Genomic DNA, 17,268 nt, shown 5'->3' on the forward strand with positions numbered 1-17,268 from the left:
TAATTAACGAGATGCGCCAGATTTTTGCGCTAAAAGACGCTCAAAACAGTCTAACAGACTATGATTAATGTCCCCCTAATGCTTCATTACAGGCGCCTTATATAACTGTTACAGCTGTTTATTGTAGTCTAGGACAATAAATTACCAATATCCAGAGGTCCGTTTGTAACTAGGGGTCGTATGTAAGTCGAGTGTTCTTAAGTAGGGGACCGCCTGTATACACAACCAATGCTTATATGGGGGAATACATTGCTATATAGGACATGGCATAGAGAATGGACTAGATCTTGACAGAATCCTGTCTCCTGTGCACATTGTGAAATCCAGTAGACCTATTACCCAATCCATTATCATCATAGGTGCTTATGATGCTGGGAGTTTGGGTGATCACAGAGTATTACATTAGTGTAAAGCTGGGGAGATCCTTTGAGCACTTCCAGAGAAGCAGCTGTGTTTTTATATTAACTTCTCAGCTGCTTATTTAGGACTCTGCCCATTCTGCTTCTCCTTTTGTCCTTTTTATCTATAAAAATGTAAGGCATCTGTAACGTAAAGTCTAAGGTTACACATGGACGGTCCTTCTGAATGTATTTCTAGTGAAAATGTGTTGTGCAGGGGATGGTTTGTGATTATTAGGCAACCATAATGGTAGCAAGCAGCGGCTATAATCCATAGAAAATCTCAGATCTGCGTTCAGTAAGGAACATGTAACAAAGTTTTTCCATCACCTGAGGGTGATGCCACACATGGCGTTTTTGGTCCGTTTTTGGCAGTTTACCATGCATTTGGCTGCTTACAACCTGTTTATCTATTAAGATAATTGGGAAAAACGGACCAAAAACACCATGGGGGACATTTACTTAAAGTGTCGGTGTCTGCATTGGCTTTGTTACCGACCTGCTCTCGGTAAGAAGATACACATGTAATATTGTAGAGCTGTGCAGAGACATTTCTGGCGCCGAGACTATTTTCTGTCCCTGGGACAAAATCTGTCCCGAGCACCAGAAATGTGTCCAACAGTCCCTGCTAGACCAGTTTTCTTTTGGTCTACTTTCCGTCAGTTTACGGCGCCCAAAAAGGGCTGCGACACATAGTAATTGTGTCTGAGTTTCCACTCCGCCAAAGCCACGCCCCTTTTCGGAGAACAGTCGGAGCAGACGGAAAAAGTCATTTTTTCTGGCGCCGCCAGATAATAAATAGGTCTGAGAGCAGAACATGTGGTGAGAGCGCCACAAAACTGGCGGAAACGCCATAGTAAATGTCCCCCCATGTGTGTCATCACCCACAGCCAAACCAGCTCCATACATTGTACTGACCCAATGTAATGGCATCAAAACAGTAATGTCTTCACTTGAATGTCTTTCCCTTTTGGAAGAAACTTAACATAACTCATTCACACGTTCCATCTGGATTTCCATCCAGACAGGACCGGAGGGGCTCAGTCTGATCGCATATGCGTTTCAGCAGAAAGGCATAGGACTGGTAGCTAGTGCCCTGCACGTGTAAATGCTTTCAGGTCACATCAGGCTTGTTGTTCTGTGAGCTACAGAACTGGAGATACAGGTAGTTACAGACATAGTTGTAAATGTGAGCTACAGATAAAAATTCAGTTGCCACTTATGTCTATGTCCCACCCTAGTAATTTAGTGGGGTAAAAGCTTGGGGCCCTTTAATGGTTTTCAGTTTATCCCAGGTCTTGTTACGCTTCCTGAAAGTCTGACTCTGATGTAGAGGGAGCAGCATGCTTGCTGTGGTGTGAACGGAGCAGTACCTTGCCTCTCACAATATTGTGCATGCCTTGAGCCGCTATAATGGAGGCTTATAAATAGCTATTTTCTGTGAGACGATTACCCTCTGCACAAATTCATTATTAATCTGTGGTGACAGCTGTGGATGGCTCTTTGGCTGGTGCAACAAGAGATCCTGAGACTTCACTATGTCATGTGTGTGTACAGCCGGTGTCAGCGCCTCAGTGTCAGATAGCTGGACAGATAGTGTAAAGGCCCCGTGCCTGTCAGTAATGGTAAAATACTCCTTGGCAGATCATGCACCTGTCTGCGTAGAGATTATCATCGGCCAACAACTCTTTCCAAGATGCTGGGGATAGGATTCCAAGGGCAGGAGCTGTCACTGTGGGCTCACACTCAGGTGATCACCAGCAGACCACTACCCCTCTAATCACATCCACTCTTTTGTGGACATTTATCAGTGACAATCCATTTGAGAGGATCAAACTATGGACATTCAGGCACAAGGTGGGAATGATATGAAGCTCCAAGCTCTTGGCGTTAAAAAGTTGCAAAGCAGAGAGTTTGACTTTTTGAACTTATTTCTACTAAAAATTTTTGATATTTACACTTTTCGCTTCATGGTTACCCTGTCTAGCTAGAGTTGTATAACATGTTAAAAATCAATTGCATTGAGAGGGTGGAGTACAATCTCAGGACACAAGTGACAGATTTATAATATACTCAGTAAACTCTTTCCTTGGAGCATACAATGATTCTCAGAGAAGTTGTATATTGAACATGATGGACATGATCCATAGCTCTCTGCTGCATATGGAGCAACATTTGAGGCCCCCCATAATGTGGCAAGTGGACCAGCATTGCTGTAAGGAAATTCTATACATAGAAAGTTGTTAAGGGCGAAGTCTTTTATGGAATGACATTTGTGTTTGCAGGAAGGAGGGGGGGCACAAATGGTTTCACAAGATCTAGATCTCAGACATAGAGATCTCTTATGAATGATACTGTAATTTACTTTTCTATATGTTCTCATCTACATAAGGCCTCTCATGTATAGCCGGTTTTCTGCCCTAATAATTATATCAGGGTGATTAATAGCTGGGAGTACTGAATAGGACTATACAGATGATGTTACTGGGGAAACACAGGCAGCAGTTTCCCCCTGCAGGGCTAATGTAACACTACATGGTGACTGCTCAGATGTACGTCTTGAGTCTGCCGGTACAAAGCAGTTTTTTGTCTTGGTTCACGGGGGAAAGAAGATGTTCTTCATATATGTATATAGATGAGGATTATCATAATAAGACAACTCGTGGAATTTATTAGTATTACACATTTGGTAATTTCTTCTCTCCTCCTCTTTCTTTCAGTTCCAATTCAGCAGATCACAACCTGAAGCTTATCTATCGCACAAGTGTGGACGATGGGTAATGTAATGAACTACAGACCCGGCTTTACTGACTGCATTTATTTATACAGGATGTTCTATGTAATAGACAAGACACTAAAGTGACAAGTCGCCAGGAAGAAAACTGCATTCTGCCGCCTTCCTCCTGAGGTTTGAGGTGAGATCAGTCGCTTTCTCCCTTCTGTAGAAGTAACAGAGGAGTTAGTATCTGTCTAGAATTGGAACAATATAATTAAACTAGTCGCATAAATATAATTAAAATTGTCTGTACCTTTCCACTAATATCACGGCTCTTTACTCTTTATTCACTCGAGACTCGGCAATGTCTGCTCTCTCCTCGGTTTCCTACAACTCTTGCTGTACCTTTCTGAATCGGGACAGATGGGCATTGGCCTGCTCCTCCTTTAAAGCAACAGAAAATAATTCATAGTCCATAACCGATATATTTTAGTAATTCTCTTGGAATAAATCATGACAAAGCTCTGATCATACAGGTATCAAGGCACAGATTCTCATGATAAGGACATACAGATCACTAGTCAGACCAAACATGGATCATCATGTACAGGTGCTAGGGGACATGCATACCACTCTGTATTTCATGACCACGATTCGGCGTCACACCTGCAAAATGAATGTCAAGTCTGTAGGCTGCTATAATCTACTTGTTAATGTGTGGCGTTACTGTATTCCTTCTAAGAAGGTTACACTAAATTAAGATCCTTGGCTCATTAAAACTATGGAAAACTTTAAGACGACATGTGTGATGTGTGTCACAGGATATATACAGAGGAATGTAGACTATGAACAAATAATACCCTTCATCTGTTCAACTTACAGATTCCTCAGCCTGCCTCTTGTAAGCCTTGACCTTCAGCTGTAGCTTGTCTACCAGATCCTGAAGTCTCAAGACAGTTTCCCTGTCCTCCTCACTCTGTGGAAAGAATTAGTGTCATTTTACTATAAGAGATCTTGTAATCACTTGTTGCTCCTCAGAGCTTCGTGTACCTGGTAGGTGAGCTCCTTTAGACGCCTCTCATATTTGCAAATGTCTTTGATGGACTCAGTTGAACGTTTCTGGTCAGCATGAAGCTCATTTTCTAGCTCACGAACCTAGAGACAAAAAATGATCATGTAACTAAACAAGAGCCATTGTTCATCTGCACATTGTGACATAATCTAGCCAGTATAACTTCTGATTGGCCCATAGTCCCTGCTGTATAGGTATAACTACTGTATTACCCCCTTCCTGCTGATGCCCTTTTTGTGTGTCCATTCTTTGCTCCCTTCCTTAAAAACAATAATTTTATTCTTCTGTGTACAGAGCTGTATGAGGCTTGTTTTCTGCATAACAAATAGTATCCTAGTGTCAGTATCCCATATCACTGAGGTGCTGGAAGATAAATATCAAACGTGGTGAAATTAACAAAACACATAAGCACCAGTTTCTTGTGGGCTCTGCTTTTAGGGCTTTAACTGTTTGCTCCAAATGAACAAATCTAGAAAAATGACTCACCCTTGCTTCCAGTTTCTGGAATGGTTTCTTGCCACTTATTCTCTATAGATGGGCGCTGGTGTCCTGCTCCTTCTTCAGCTCCTCTGCCATCATTGCATCTTATGGATATAGAAGTTTTAGAAGGTTTAGCTCTAGCTGGACAATGAAAAAAGGCATACAAGCATATATGATAACTTTCTGATGAGATGCCACCATACCTCAGCTGCTTCCAGGGCAGCTGCAGATCGCTCTTCTCCTGTTCCACTACTTTTTTTGGCTTTTTCAAACCTCTGGCTTCTTGTTGGTCATGATCTGGTAGAAGATGTGGTAGCTTCTCTCAGCTGAAAGCTGGAAAGTTACTCTGAACGTTTCCAGCAGGTCTGTAGATGGAACGATAATAAGCAAATAACTGACATAAATGTTTCATCTACAACTTACAGGTCTCAATGTCAGCGGAAGACAGTTTTCCTGTGGTCCCTAAGTGGATTCTGATGAATTTATCCTGATGATTGTGCATATAAAGAAACATGGTAAGATTGCTTATATATTACATTGGTGTTCTGAAATGTCTTGGCTACTTACAAAATGCGAGGAGTTGTCATTTCTCACTATTTTGGCGTTACCAAAGGCTTCCAGCAGAGGGTTAGGGAACATTGGAGGATCAAATCATCCAGGCTAAGAAAAAGCACATAATATGTCATCACGTGTTATATAAACTCCAAGAATAACATTTGGTGTTTCTTTTTCTAAGCGCTTTACTCCTTATTCATCAGCCTCTGTTCCCCAACCTGACTCGTCTGCTGACTACTGACATCATCCGAGGTGTGGACCACAGGTCAGTCTCTACGCAAGTCTATGAAGCACTCAATGTGAGCATTATAGAAACGACTTCTGGTCCAGACTAAAGACATTGTAGGACCAATGTATTAACACGCCAGTCTTCATAATCGGATCCCTGGTGCAACTTATTTGGTACAGGTTATAGTAAATTTGGCTGCTGCATAATTCAGGATACATTGGCCTCTGAATGCTTACAGAGTAAGAGGGCAGCAATGTGCTACAGCAGAGCAATGAAATCTAATAAAATACAAATAAAGCTCTAGGAAAAGAAATTTAACCTAAGAATAAGGGAGCAGTTCTCGCCCTGGATTAACTTAAATGAACTCTACCATTTGTTTTCATGCATTGTTAACCAAAAATATCTTGAGAAAACAAGAGCTACACTGATGCAGAAACATATCTTGTTTTTTTTTTAGCAAAACCACTCAGTTCAGGGATTAACCAATAGTAAAATTCAGGACCTTGGGAAAGCTGGGTGCTGCTGGCTGCAGTACATAAACACATTAATGATGGAGCTTTCTGAAATGTCCAGACAAGACTTGTCAACCTGAGTTGGATGACTCATATACATCGAAAAATCGATGGTGCAGCGATTGATCACTTCTGCCTGTCAGGGACCACACAGTGAATACAGTGTTATCTGAAGCAGTGCATAATTAGGGTAAGAGGAAAAGCACGGAGCAGCCACAGGAGTGAGAGAGCCTCATTATCATTAATTTATAATTGTTTTTTCAGCAAAACTTACAGCACAGGGATTAAACAAGATATGTTTCTGCATCAGTGTAGCTACAGCAGTCTCAAGGTATGTTTGCTTCATAATGCACAATAGCAAATGCTAGATATACATATTTATATACCAAATATGTTAAATAGTTCAAACTTTAACATCCGTGGTTGATCCAGCTCACAGAGGGTGATGATTATCCTCACCTGGTGCACAGGAAAAGCCTGAGGCTACTACAGGCTGCTACAGCAACTTCAAATGGAAAGAGGATCCGGCACTCAAAATTTAGGTGAAGAAATCCTTTTCTTTATTGGTTAAAATCCGACATAGCGATCACAAATACAGGTACATTGTAATATTAGCGATCGACGCGTTTCGGCGTATAGCCTTAGTCATGATCTCAGATGACTAAGGCTATACGCTGAAACGTGACGGCTTATTTTGAGCATATAATCTTTCTTTCTCAGATTTCCGCAGAAAGGGGGCGGCCTCCCCAAAAAACGCCATTTCTGAGTCGCCCTTGGTTACACTTCAATAAAAAATAAGAGGGATGAGATGAGAAGGGAAGAAGACATTTTTCTGTAATGCAAAAAACACAGTATAAAGGTCAGTGGGAAATACTACCTGATGACAAATTGTTCCCATAGTCTGTGATTATTTACTTAAAGGACATTTACCATCAGTTTTACATACTGGTGTTACATGTGTTCTACTAAGAAGTTACCAGGGAACATTGTTTCTCAGGACTTCTTTTATTATAACTATAAAGCAGGGATTGCACCAATATAGAGGTATACAATTATGCTAATCAATCTGGGGCGTTCTGGCAACATCACCGGGGGGTCACCTCAGAGCACCTTTTAATTTATACAATCCCCCTGTTCTTATACCTGCTCTTTGCACTGTGGGACCAGGCAGGACGGGGGAGAATTATTATACTATTAATTAGTAAGATTTCAGCTACAATGTGTGTTATTGCACACATTATAGTAAATCTGTCAGGCCGAGGCGTCCCTGTTCCGCTCAATAAAATGCATAATACTAAGAATCTGATGACAGGCCCATGGTACAGTCATCAGCACGTAGACATGTGGCCTCTAGGAAACTTGTGAAGAGTGAATTAACCTTCATCTGATATGTCCATGGTAGAAGAACCTACCTAGAGGAAGACCACCTTGCCCTACGCAGAGGCAGATGGGCCTCTTTTATAGCCACGTGTGGGTGAAGAGCAGCCAGTTGTTGCCCTATGTATGGCTGCTGCACGCTGAAGGCGGCGCATTATGATTTTACTTTTGTTTTATTGCTATATATAACTTGACTTTCTTAGACGGTGTGACCACTTAAAAGAACAATTTGGGATAGCTCAGTCACGTTCTTAGAGGAGTAGGTGTCTGTCCGATATGGTTAAAGCATTTCATGGGACATGTCAGGGAGATTCACGGATATCGAAATCACAAGTACTGTCTGTCTATGTGGGGGGAAAAGTCCACTCCAGGAACCTACCACTCGAATCAATGTACAAAATCATCAGCAGGGAACAAAGGAACAAACCTTGTCTGAGCTGATACTACCAGGGATGGTTTCAGCGATTGGATTCTGATCCAGTTTATATATAGAGGGTGAGAGTGAGCCGTCACACAAATAGGGCTTATCTGCATGTGCTGACCCATTGTGGCCTTACATGTAACAAGGTAGGACATTCATCATGGATCTGTCCCATGAATCCCCTGTACTAGATGTGTGTTGGCTTATATATAAGAAAAGTTAATAGCAGCACAAGACACAAGTATAGAAAAGCAATAGGGTGCACGTACAGGTTGACGTCCATCCAATGTATACTCCAGGAAAAAACAGCAATCCACAAAATTCCAAAGGGAAAAAATTGTGTTTTAAATCCATATTCAGTGCGACTTTCCAGCCCTTTGTGAGCCATTATCAAGCTAACAGTATATATCTGTTTACCAATATCACTGTTAGCTTGATAAAGGCCCACAATGGCCTAAACTTCGCATTGATTAAAACAAAATTTTTTAAAAATTTGTAATCTTTGGAGTGCTGTTTTTCTGCAACAACTGTGTTTAAAAGACATCTACAGATTTGCTGTTGGTTCTGTTTTCTAGGTGCTGGAACTTTTTTTTCTTAAATTCGGAGTCAGAGACACATGCCTCTAGGCTTCGCCACCTGATAATATATGCACGCCCCCACTATCTGAATTTTAGCCAGGTCCCAATGGTGACCCCACCTGGTTGAAAGTCTTGACTGGATACCAGTGCCGCAGTACAAGGAAAGTATGATTACACACGCAAAAGACTTGTAGACAGCCGGGTGACATCATCAATGGGATCTGGGGGTGTGCATATATACTTAGATGGTGGAGCCAAGAGATGTCCCTTTTGCTCATTTGCAGAATTTTATAAAATCTTTTTCGGAAGGATGCTAGCGTTCCAGAATATAATAAAAATAGGTTCTAGTAGCTAGAAAACAGAACCAACAAGTAAATCAGATGGTAGATGTCCTTTAAGGGGTTGTCCCGCAACAATATGTTATCAAAGGATAGGGGGATAACTTGATTGGTGGTGGCCCCGATGGTAAGACGCCCACAGATCATCAACAGCGCTATGAAGGCCCCATGTAAAGTGTCCATCCTGGATGATGCTTGTGTCCATCAGATGCCATAGCCCCTCTCATGCATCTGGTCGTGGCAGTGTCACAAGCTTATAGATTAATAATGACACCTCTGCGCAGAATAGTGTAAGGCTGGTCGTGATAATTACAAGAATATATTCTGCCTCCAGTAATCCCAGACTAGAGATGATACTCATTAGACAGATGAAGCCACAGCAGATAATCTACAGAGATCTCGGTTTCCCCAAGCCATGAGCTGTACATAAGCCTATAAGCTGTACATTAGCGACGCGTATTACACACCGCTGCCTCCTTATCAGCTCTCTGCTTGTCCCTGAGCCTGAAATTTAAAGGGAGTTTCTAGTTTCAATTACCGCACTTACAGTTAATTGTTGTATAATTGAATGTCATGCAAACTTCTAACATACCTTAATGTGTTGATGTTTTACAGTTTTCAAAGATCTCTACAAATATCAAAGGATTATCCCATTCAGCTGCGTGACCGTCATAGTCAGGTACTGTATGGACAGAGATACGCCTCATGAATAGCATAGCAAAACAGGGGCCCCTTACTATGTATGAAACAATCAGACAAAAAGTCAAAATGTACCAAAAACTAAAAGCCAACCATCAGGTCAGGTTTGGAGACCAACCCAAAATATGGTCTGAGAGATGTAACCTCCAAGAACAAAAAGCAATACAGCTATATGCCATGGTACTGGTACAACACAGATCTAAGAAAGAAGATGGTCTGGAACGCTCTCACTGGGAACACATTTACTAACTGAGGCATTTTGGATGGGTAAACTAACAATTATGGCACTGCTTTGTTCTTATACAGGGAGCAACTGTAAATACTACCACCATTGATGAATCACTCTGTGCTCTATAGATCTTTACAGGATTAACGGGAGAGCAAATTTTAGAAGTCTGAATAAATTTGGCCCCTTAAAGTAATCCTACCATCAGGGATCCACCTAATAAGGTAGATCCAATGGTAGGTTTCTTGTACCTGCCTCACCCCTATATAATCGCTGTCTAATCTAAGCATATTGCAGAATAACAGCAAAACATATCTTTATTTATGCTAATTATCAGCAGAGGCTAGTGGGGTGTGCAAGGGCTTCTCTACGCCCCCAGTAGCATTAGCCGATCCTGCCTACCAGCGTGTCCTCTCCTCGTTCCTTTCTTGACTTGCATGTGCAGGATCGGCTAAGACTACTGGGGTGTAGAGTAGCCTTTCCAAGCTGCCAAATAATTGTCATAAATAAAGAACGGGTTTTCTCTTATTCTGCAATATGCTTGGATTTGACAGGGACTGTACAGGTAGATCCGTACTGATAGGTTTCCTTTAAGTGATTAAGGAGTTGGACATTTCCCAAATTAGATCACTACTTAGTGGAGATGGGAATGCCAAGGACACTTCATAGTTGGACGCCAAGATCCTGTAATGATATTTTGCCAACAATGGTGATAGCTAGTGATAACACATGCAGAAAGCAGCCGGTGCAGTACTACTGCCCTCATTAGATTTGTATGGATTTGTCTGTGTGTGTTATAACTAAATCTTTGATCCCATTACAAGTATCATCATCACTGAGCGGATATGTCACATCTTGTGGAACGTGGCGGGGTAAGCTGGAGCAGCACACGAGTATCTTGTATCTTTCTTGGACAGTAGTCACACTGTGCTTAAACCCTGTGATTTGGGCCTGTTGGCAGCAGGACTCCATTTAATTATATAATACACAGGAACCTCAATCAAGTTCTTACCAGGAAACTAAAAACATCCTATGAAGTGTCCATGCCCTTGACGGTAAGATGCCCAGTTTTAGATCTCCTTGAAATTTAATCTGAAACGTGTGGGCTCCTTCCCCTCCTAGAACTGACACTAAGTAAATGCAAACAATCTTAAGCTGATAGCGGATACCCACCTCCCCTCCAGTGACATCTGGGCTCTATTCTTGGACTGGCATGCCTGGCAAAGAATTAAGGAAAATACTTAGCCGCCTTCTCGGCCCGTCTCATTTTATTAGAGACCTTCTTAAAACTAATCACATGTGAGATTTATGCCATGTGCCCAGGCCAGCAGGAGACCTGCACAGATATCAGGGGCTCTTCACAGCCCTGCTTCCTATTAAGAAGCCACGAAAGAAGAGTAACATCTGCTACCTGTAATGGGTAAGAAAAAGCGGAATTGGAGGTAATTAATTTCTCTTAATTAGAATTTAATATCCCCAGGCTTAGGAACAGAACGAAAACATCTGCTAGATTCCAATCACTGGCTGCACAAGACAGGATGGAGAACTACATTATATCAGTATAGTTACAGTAACAGTATAACAGAGTATAACACTTACAGGAAATCCTGACACAACCTGAACACTGGGTACCATGACCTCCAATCCCTACATTATGTTATGGAATCACACATATTGACATCTAATATTCAGATTGTTTTCTCTGCACCTTGTTTGTTTCCAGTGTGACCAGAGGTTTGGCTGTGAGACAGCAATTAGTATGGAGATTATCCCATGATACTAGGGGATTAAATGTACCTTGTATGCGGAGCCTCTTAGTGGTGCATTCCTATATTGTTCCCCAGTGGTCATCTCTAGTATTCTCTCATCACAGACACAAATACGTCTTATTCTGGAAGGAGATGTTGTGTATCTTGACTCGGTTCACACCCTCTGGAAGTGAAAACTGATCCATAAATAAACACGTAAACCTGAGAGGCTGCAGCCAGCAAAGTGCCAGCTTCTGTACTCGTCCTGTCTGCAGGGGCAGCTGCTGGGTCACTCTCCAGGAGAGGTCCCTTACTCTATGACAGATGTCACATACTAGTCTGCAGCAAAGAGAGGGTCATCACAACATAAGGTCTCATGTGACAGCCGCACTGTAAAGTGTAACCTCCGGGGGTCAAGTTGTTCTTCACCTGCAGGGGCTGTAAGGGCTCAGCTTAAAAATTATGGCCGTCAGTCACGGAGCGACAGGAGCTCAGGTCACACAATGTTTTCTTAGAGGTCACACCACACAGACCATCTAATGTAACTATTACAGAGAGATTCCACTAACCCGATACTAATACTCTGACCCGGGACATGACTGGCTGATAATCTTTAAACAAGAACAATGTTTCTTTTTTTTTAATTCTTAAATTGCATTTACATTGGAATGGTCCCAAATGGCTGACAGCAGTGGCCTAAAATATGACAGATCTGACACAAATCTCAAGGTACTTGCATCACACATTGCAACAAAAACCCAGCCTAAAATCCATTGTGAAATCCATTATTAATTATTATTATTTATAAACAATACTTTATAACTTGTTTGCATCACTGCCCCTTGCCTTACATTGACCTGCGGCTCAGAATCATTGGATAGAACATGTAATATTGGAACAATCCCTATTCTTGGGGCATGTGACATTTCAGCCCCTCTATATTGCCAGTGTCCTACAGACTATTATAGTCGTATAAGGAAGGGATTTCTGTAGAAACATTGTCATCTCCTCCATCGTATTCCTGGGCCTCCTGCGATCACACTGCTAATAATACATCAATCTGCAGTTTTATCTTTATTAGGATCTTGCCCGCTGGTCATCTGGTGTTTTCCCTGCCGCTTCCTGACATAGACAATGTGAATAAAGTAGACGGATGGAGTATTTTTAGCGAGGTATTTCCACGCTACCTTTAATGTTGTAGGATGTGTCACATAAGGTAACCAAATATTTTCACAGACTTTGTGTCACTTCTTTCCTCTTTCTAGGAATTGTACTTTGTGATTTGTATTAATGAAAATATCTGCCCTGAAATAATAAACAGTGTGATAATACCCGGCCGCTCATTCATGTGTGCAATGTAATGGATGATGCAAGTTACTGCACATGGGATGAAAGGACCTGCCTGTTATATTCATGTGCATGGGGAGTTGGGGATGATCTATGATATGGAGCAGGACTCCTGAGAGACTATGGGAGCCATGCTGACCCCCGGCCTATACACAACTCTCCTATCAATGTATGCTCATCAGGACATACTGTGCTATTCTCCACCATGCATAGAGACCTGCTAGCTTGTGTTTCAGAAAAGCACTTTTATCTATAGAGAGGGTGTAATAACTTCTTGTTTTATAAGAAAAAGACAAAAGAAAATGGTGAATCTCTGCCGTAAACTAAGACAACTAATAGGAAGTGTAAAGTGATACTAGACAGTCTTGGGGTACATTCACATGGCTTCGGGTCACGGTGCAGTGAGCACACGGTGAGTCGGGCAGCCGCGCTGTAAAGTATAGGACTTGTTCTACACTTTGGCCGATTAGAGGCGCTCACCCCTGCCGCCTCTACCCCCGGTCCTGTGCTCGCCTGGGATCTGGTTCGGGCGAGCACCTGGCCGTGTGAATGAGCCCGGATTTATCATTCAATATCGGGTGATAATTGTGGTGGAGCACAAGACTCTTCATCAAATTTAGATAAATCTGCCCCACTATGTATGGCAAGGTGTAGACCCTGCAGGGAAATATCACATGTCAGCTGGCCCTCCCTAATATGTGTGTGCTACCTATGAAGACTTTGTGTACACTTTATCCTATCAAATGGAGAAGGCGCTGAATCCACCAAATTATCAATGTCCAATCTGTATGGTAAGGGTGCTGCTGCGTTCTTGGTGCATTTTTAAACGCACTGAAGATGCACAAGTTATAAAACATATGTTTTTCCATTTTTCCAAGCATTTAGCTGGTTTGAATCTGCTTCTCATCATTTGTGTAGTTTAAGCAGCTGTGAAAATGTTACTAGCCAGCCTAACGCATGGTTAACATCCAAAAACTGATGTGTTTTATTACTCCTGCATCTTCAGGGCGTTTAAAAATGCACCAAGAACGCATTGGATGTCAGCAGCCAAAGTGTCCTGACAGACGTGATGAGTAGGGACACCATGTGCAATACACCCAGTGCATTCACAGGACTCGGCTGAAAGAGTATATAAGTCTGCAGCATGGGGTCAGTGATGTGTTAATAGGTCCTGCTCATCCTAAGCCTCCTAGTTCACATTTTAAATTTGCACAATCTGAAAATATTGGCGGCATGTAAACAAAGATGATTATTATTATTATTATTATTATGAACTGGGTTGAAAATTACAAAAAACAAAACACTGCTGCTTCCTTTAAGGTTTAGCGCCACACTTGTCCAAAGGTTGTGTCTGGTATTGCACTAATAATCTACTCACTGCAGCAACAGTAATGACCAACACTAATAATGCAGCTGCATACATATGGTAGAGAGCATAAGTAATTTTAGTAGAATGGAGTTAGCAATTAGTCCAATATTACGGACAATCTCAAAAGAAAAAAATCTAACTGCATAAAACGTATACTCTACCTATAGTGCTCTGAATCTAGTTTTGCGGTATGGCTATAACTACATACAAGGCCTATCTAGAACAAAAAAAGCCACTTTACCCGACTTGTATGTGATAATGCATCTTTGGTGTTTCACCCCCAGATGAAGGCTTGCGCCGAAACGCACGTCGGGGACTTTCTTACACCAGACGTGGGTGGACAATTGATCATGGGTATGTGCAATATACTTCCTTTTGTATTATGTATTTAGACATGTAGCAATGATACTGGGCATGTGCAATATGTTATAGTACACTACTATGCAACAGGATTAGACTTGAACATGTGTTTCCGTTCACAAGTAACATATTAAATAGTGCAATACCAGTGGATGATATCTGGGAATCACACAATTCGTGCACTTTCTTAGCACTTGATATTTTTCTGATTAAACTACAATTGTGGTATCCCAGACATCCGTCCTCATATGCACCATGCACTTTCCAAGCTGTTTCTAATGTCTTGTACATCCATTTTTATTTTCTTAATAGTCCCATGTATCACCCCGGACCACCTGGTTGTAATTCTGTATTTTTTTGTGATGTCCTTGTTTCTCTTAACCAAAATCAGCCTGCCAGCAGTTTTTAAATGTTTGTTCAATATTTGTTATTCCAATAAAGATGCATTATCACATATAAGTCGGGTAAAGTGGCTTTTTCGTTCTAGATAGGCCTTGTAGCAACAGTAATGAACAGGATATATATTCCCAATATTTCCAGGTATTCCTGCTGGTTGAAGGATTAATGCTCACTACTTCTACAAACCTCACAACTCAATGGACTACAACTCCCAGCATATACAGTCCGGGCTTTCTGGGTGTTGTAGTGCACAGCAGGTGGAGACACACTTGACTTTCAAAGCCACTCACTGGTAGCAATAAAATCCCATAAAAACAAATAACCCCCGCAGTGATTTCTTCCCGTGTTCCTGTAATGAGCCCAGGCCTCATTGTCAGTATTTTTATCTGGTGACGATGGCTGGATGGTCGGGGCTCGGGCTGCACAGAGCGGCCGCCTACTGTGCACTTCTAACACATGGGGGAAGACAATTGAAATAGCAGGAACTTTGTTTTAAATCTGATTTCTTCTGCCTGCAGGACACGGCTAAATATAGTGGTGTGTACGGCGCCTGCTGGGAGCTGACCGGAGCAATCACGCAACAATCTCTGCTCTTATCTGCAGGGCACAGAGCACGCCAGGAGCAAAGGAACATATCAAATAGTCAATGATATCCGGCACACAGGATACAGGTTATCTATGGAATATACAACATTATCTTTCTATAAAAATACTGATATACTCTAGGCCAGAAGGTTTGGTTTAAAGGGAGTGTCCTTGGATTTATATGAACTGCCCATTCTCATAGCACACTGTACTCTATACTCCTTTCCACTACACTTATGGTATACAGCCACTTCATAGAGTATGGAGCTATCCTGCTCTGTGTTGTGCCAGGCTAGCCACACACCCAGAGGGCTGATTAATGTGAGGTCATATCCTGAGGCTAGACCTTAAAAGAGGGTATGGGGATGAGGCTATAACCAACAAAAGGCTCAACACCACGAGGGAGGAACACTGACCCCTCCATTACTTAGGGCACCCATTATGTGTGTATAATACAGCACACACCCCGAAGCCTGTACTCAGCAGCTGCAGCAGCCAGGAGCCTGCAGGGCAGAAGATGCTGCTCTCTGCTCCCTCCACTGCCACCTGCTGGCTACACCTGGAACAGACCCTAAGCCATGAGAAGTACAGACATGTACACAGACATTTTATCACCCTAGAGCAGTGGTTCTCAACCTTTCTAATGCTGTGACCCCACAATACAGTTCCTCATTGCTGTGGTGACCCCAAACCATGCAACTCACAGTAAAAACACAGTAAAATTGCGGCTCCGATGGCTTTAGGCGACCCCCGGTTTTGGTCGTTCGACCCCCACTGGGGTCCCGACCCACAGGTTGAGAACCACTGCCCTAGAGCCTTCCATAGCATCTTGAACCTGTGAGGGATTTGCGGTGGGTAATCTTTATTAACGTGATATCTTCACACTTTATTCTAGGGTGGTCACATCTTGCCAGCAATATTCCCAGCAGACTTACTATGTGAGTACAGAGATCCAGAGACCCCCCAGGACAGGTATATAACCATAAAGCCTTACAGTGACTGGACCTATAACATTGTGTGTGTGTTTCCAGTGGTGGGAGCAGGTGACACGTCCTTCACATCATGGAAACATTTTAAAGGAAAAGTTCAGAAGGTAAATAATAAAAAGTCAATAGATTGTAGCAGCAAAAACACACAGGAAAGTGAGGAGAGTTAAATAAAGAGCTTGGCATGACAAGGCCGGGGGCCTCTGAAGGTCACAGCTGTCTGTATATACAAGACAAGGCTCCTGCCATCTCCAGAGCCCGGAATAGGAGAAGCAGCTTTACCCCCCTATTCTTACTGCTGTGGTGAAGAATAGACCTCACATACCAAGAGCCATCGCTCAGCCCTGAGCCAAGGAGACTAAAATAGGGCTGGAGGGTCCGGACCACCAGGGTGGGAAGATGTAGGGGGGGTCTGTTCTGGATTAGGATGGGGTAACATCTTAAATTGTACTGTGTCCCAAATGAGACAACAAGGATTCTGGGGCCAAGGTGGTTCAGAAACATAGATCCCACTGGCCCCACGTGGCTCAGAGCTAAGGCAGGGAAGTATAAATGTCTGACACATATAAGCTCAAAAGCCAAAAGCACGACTCAAACTTGTCTGGGGCAGCAATTGTTCCCACTGAGATCAGTCACAAATGATAACGGGGCTCATTTACTAAGGACCCTGCGCCAATTTTCTGTCACACTTTGCACGTTGTATCATGTACAAACTGCTTACACGTGTCAGCGCCACATATGTGTCCCATGCGACCCTTTTGTGTCACGACAGCAATATTCTTCACGCAACACAAATTTCTGCACTGAAGGGGGCGCTCCAGTGCTCAGTCCGACTGTAACGCATTTATCATGCAAAATATGATAGAAATGTTA

General features: G+C 42.4%; 1 long non-coding RNA gene across 9 annotated transcripts in view; it reads right to left on the reverse strand.

Moving 5' to 3' along the window:
• Nucleotides 1-3,201: 3,201 nt before the first annotated feature.
• LOC140077678 (uncharacterized) overlaps nucleotides 3,202-17,268 on the reverse strand; it is a 95,198-nt gene continuing 81,131 nt past the window's right edge. For 6 of the 9 annotated variants that reach the window (XR_011849810.1, XR_011849814.1, XR_011849812.1 and 3 more), the window contains 7 exons: nucleotides 5,234-5,326; nucleotides 4,870-5,031; nucleotides 4,673-4,770; nucleotides 4,165-4,269; nucleotides 3,995-4,090; nucleotides 3,428-3,558; nucleotides 3,202-3,337 (listed from right to left, as the gene is read on the reverse strand). This is a non-coding gene — a long non-coding RNA (uncharacterized lncRNA). Of the gene's footprint in view, nucleotides 3,338-3,427; nucleotides 3,559-3,744; nucleotides 3,781-3,994; nucleotides 4,091-4,164; nucleotides 4,270-4,672; nucleotides 4,771-4,869; nucleotides 5,032-5,233; nucleotides 5,327-6,421; nucleotides 6,795-17,268 lie in introns of all 9 variants that reach the window. The other 3 variants (XR_011849813.1, XR_011849815.1, XR_011849817.1) reach the window with 3 other exon arrangements.

This window comes from Engystomops pustulosus, chromosome 9 (assembly GCF_040894005.1).
Source record: "Engystomops pustulosus chromosome 9, aEngPut4.maternal, whole genome shotgun sequence".
NCBI classification, from domain to species: Eukaryota; Metazoa; Chordata; class Amphibia; order Anura; family Leptodactylidae; genus Engystomops; species Engystomops pustulosus.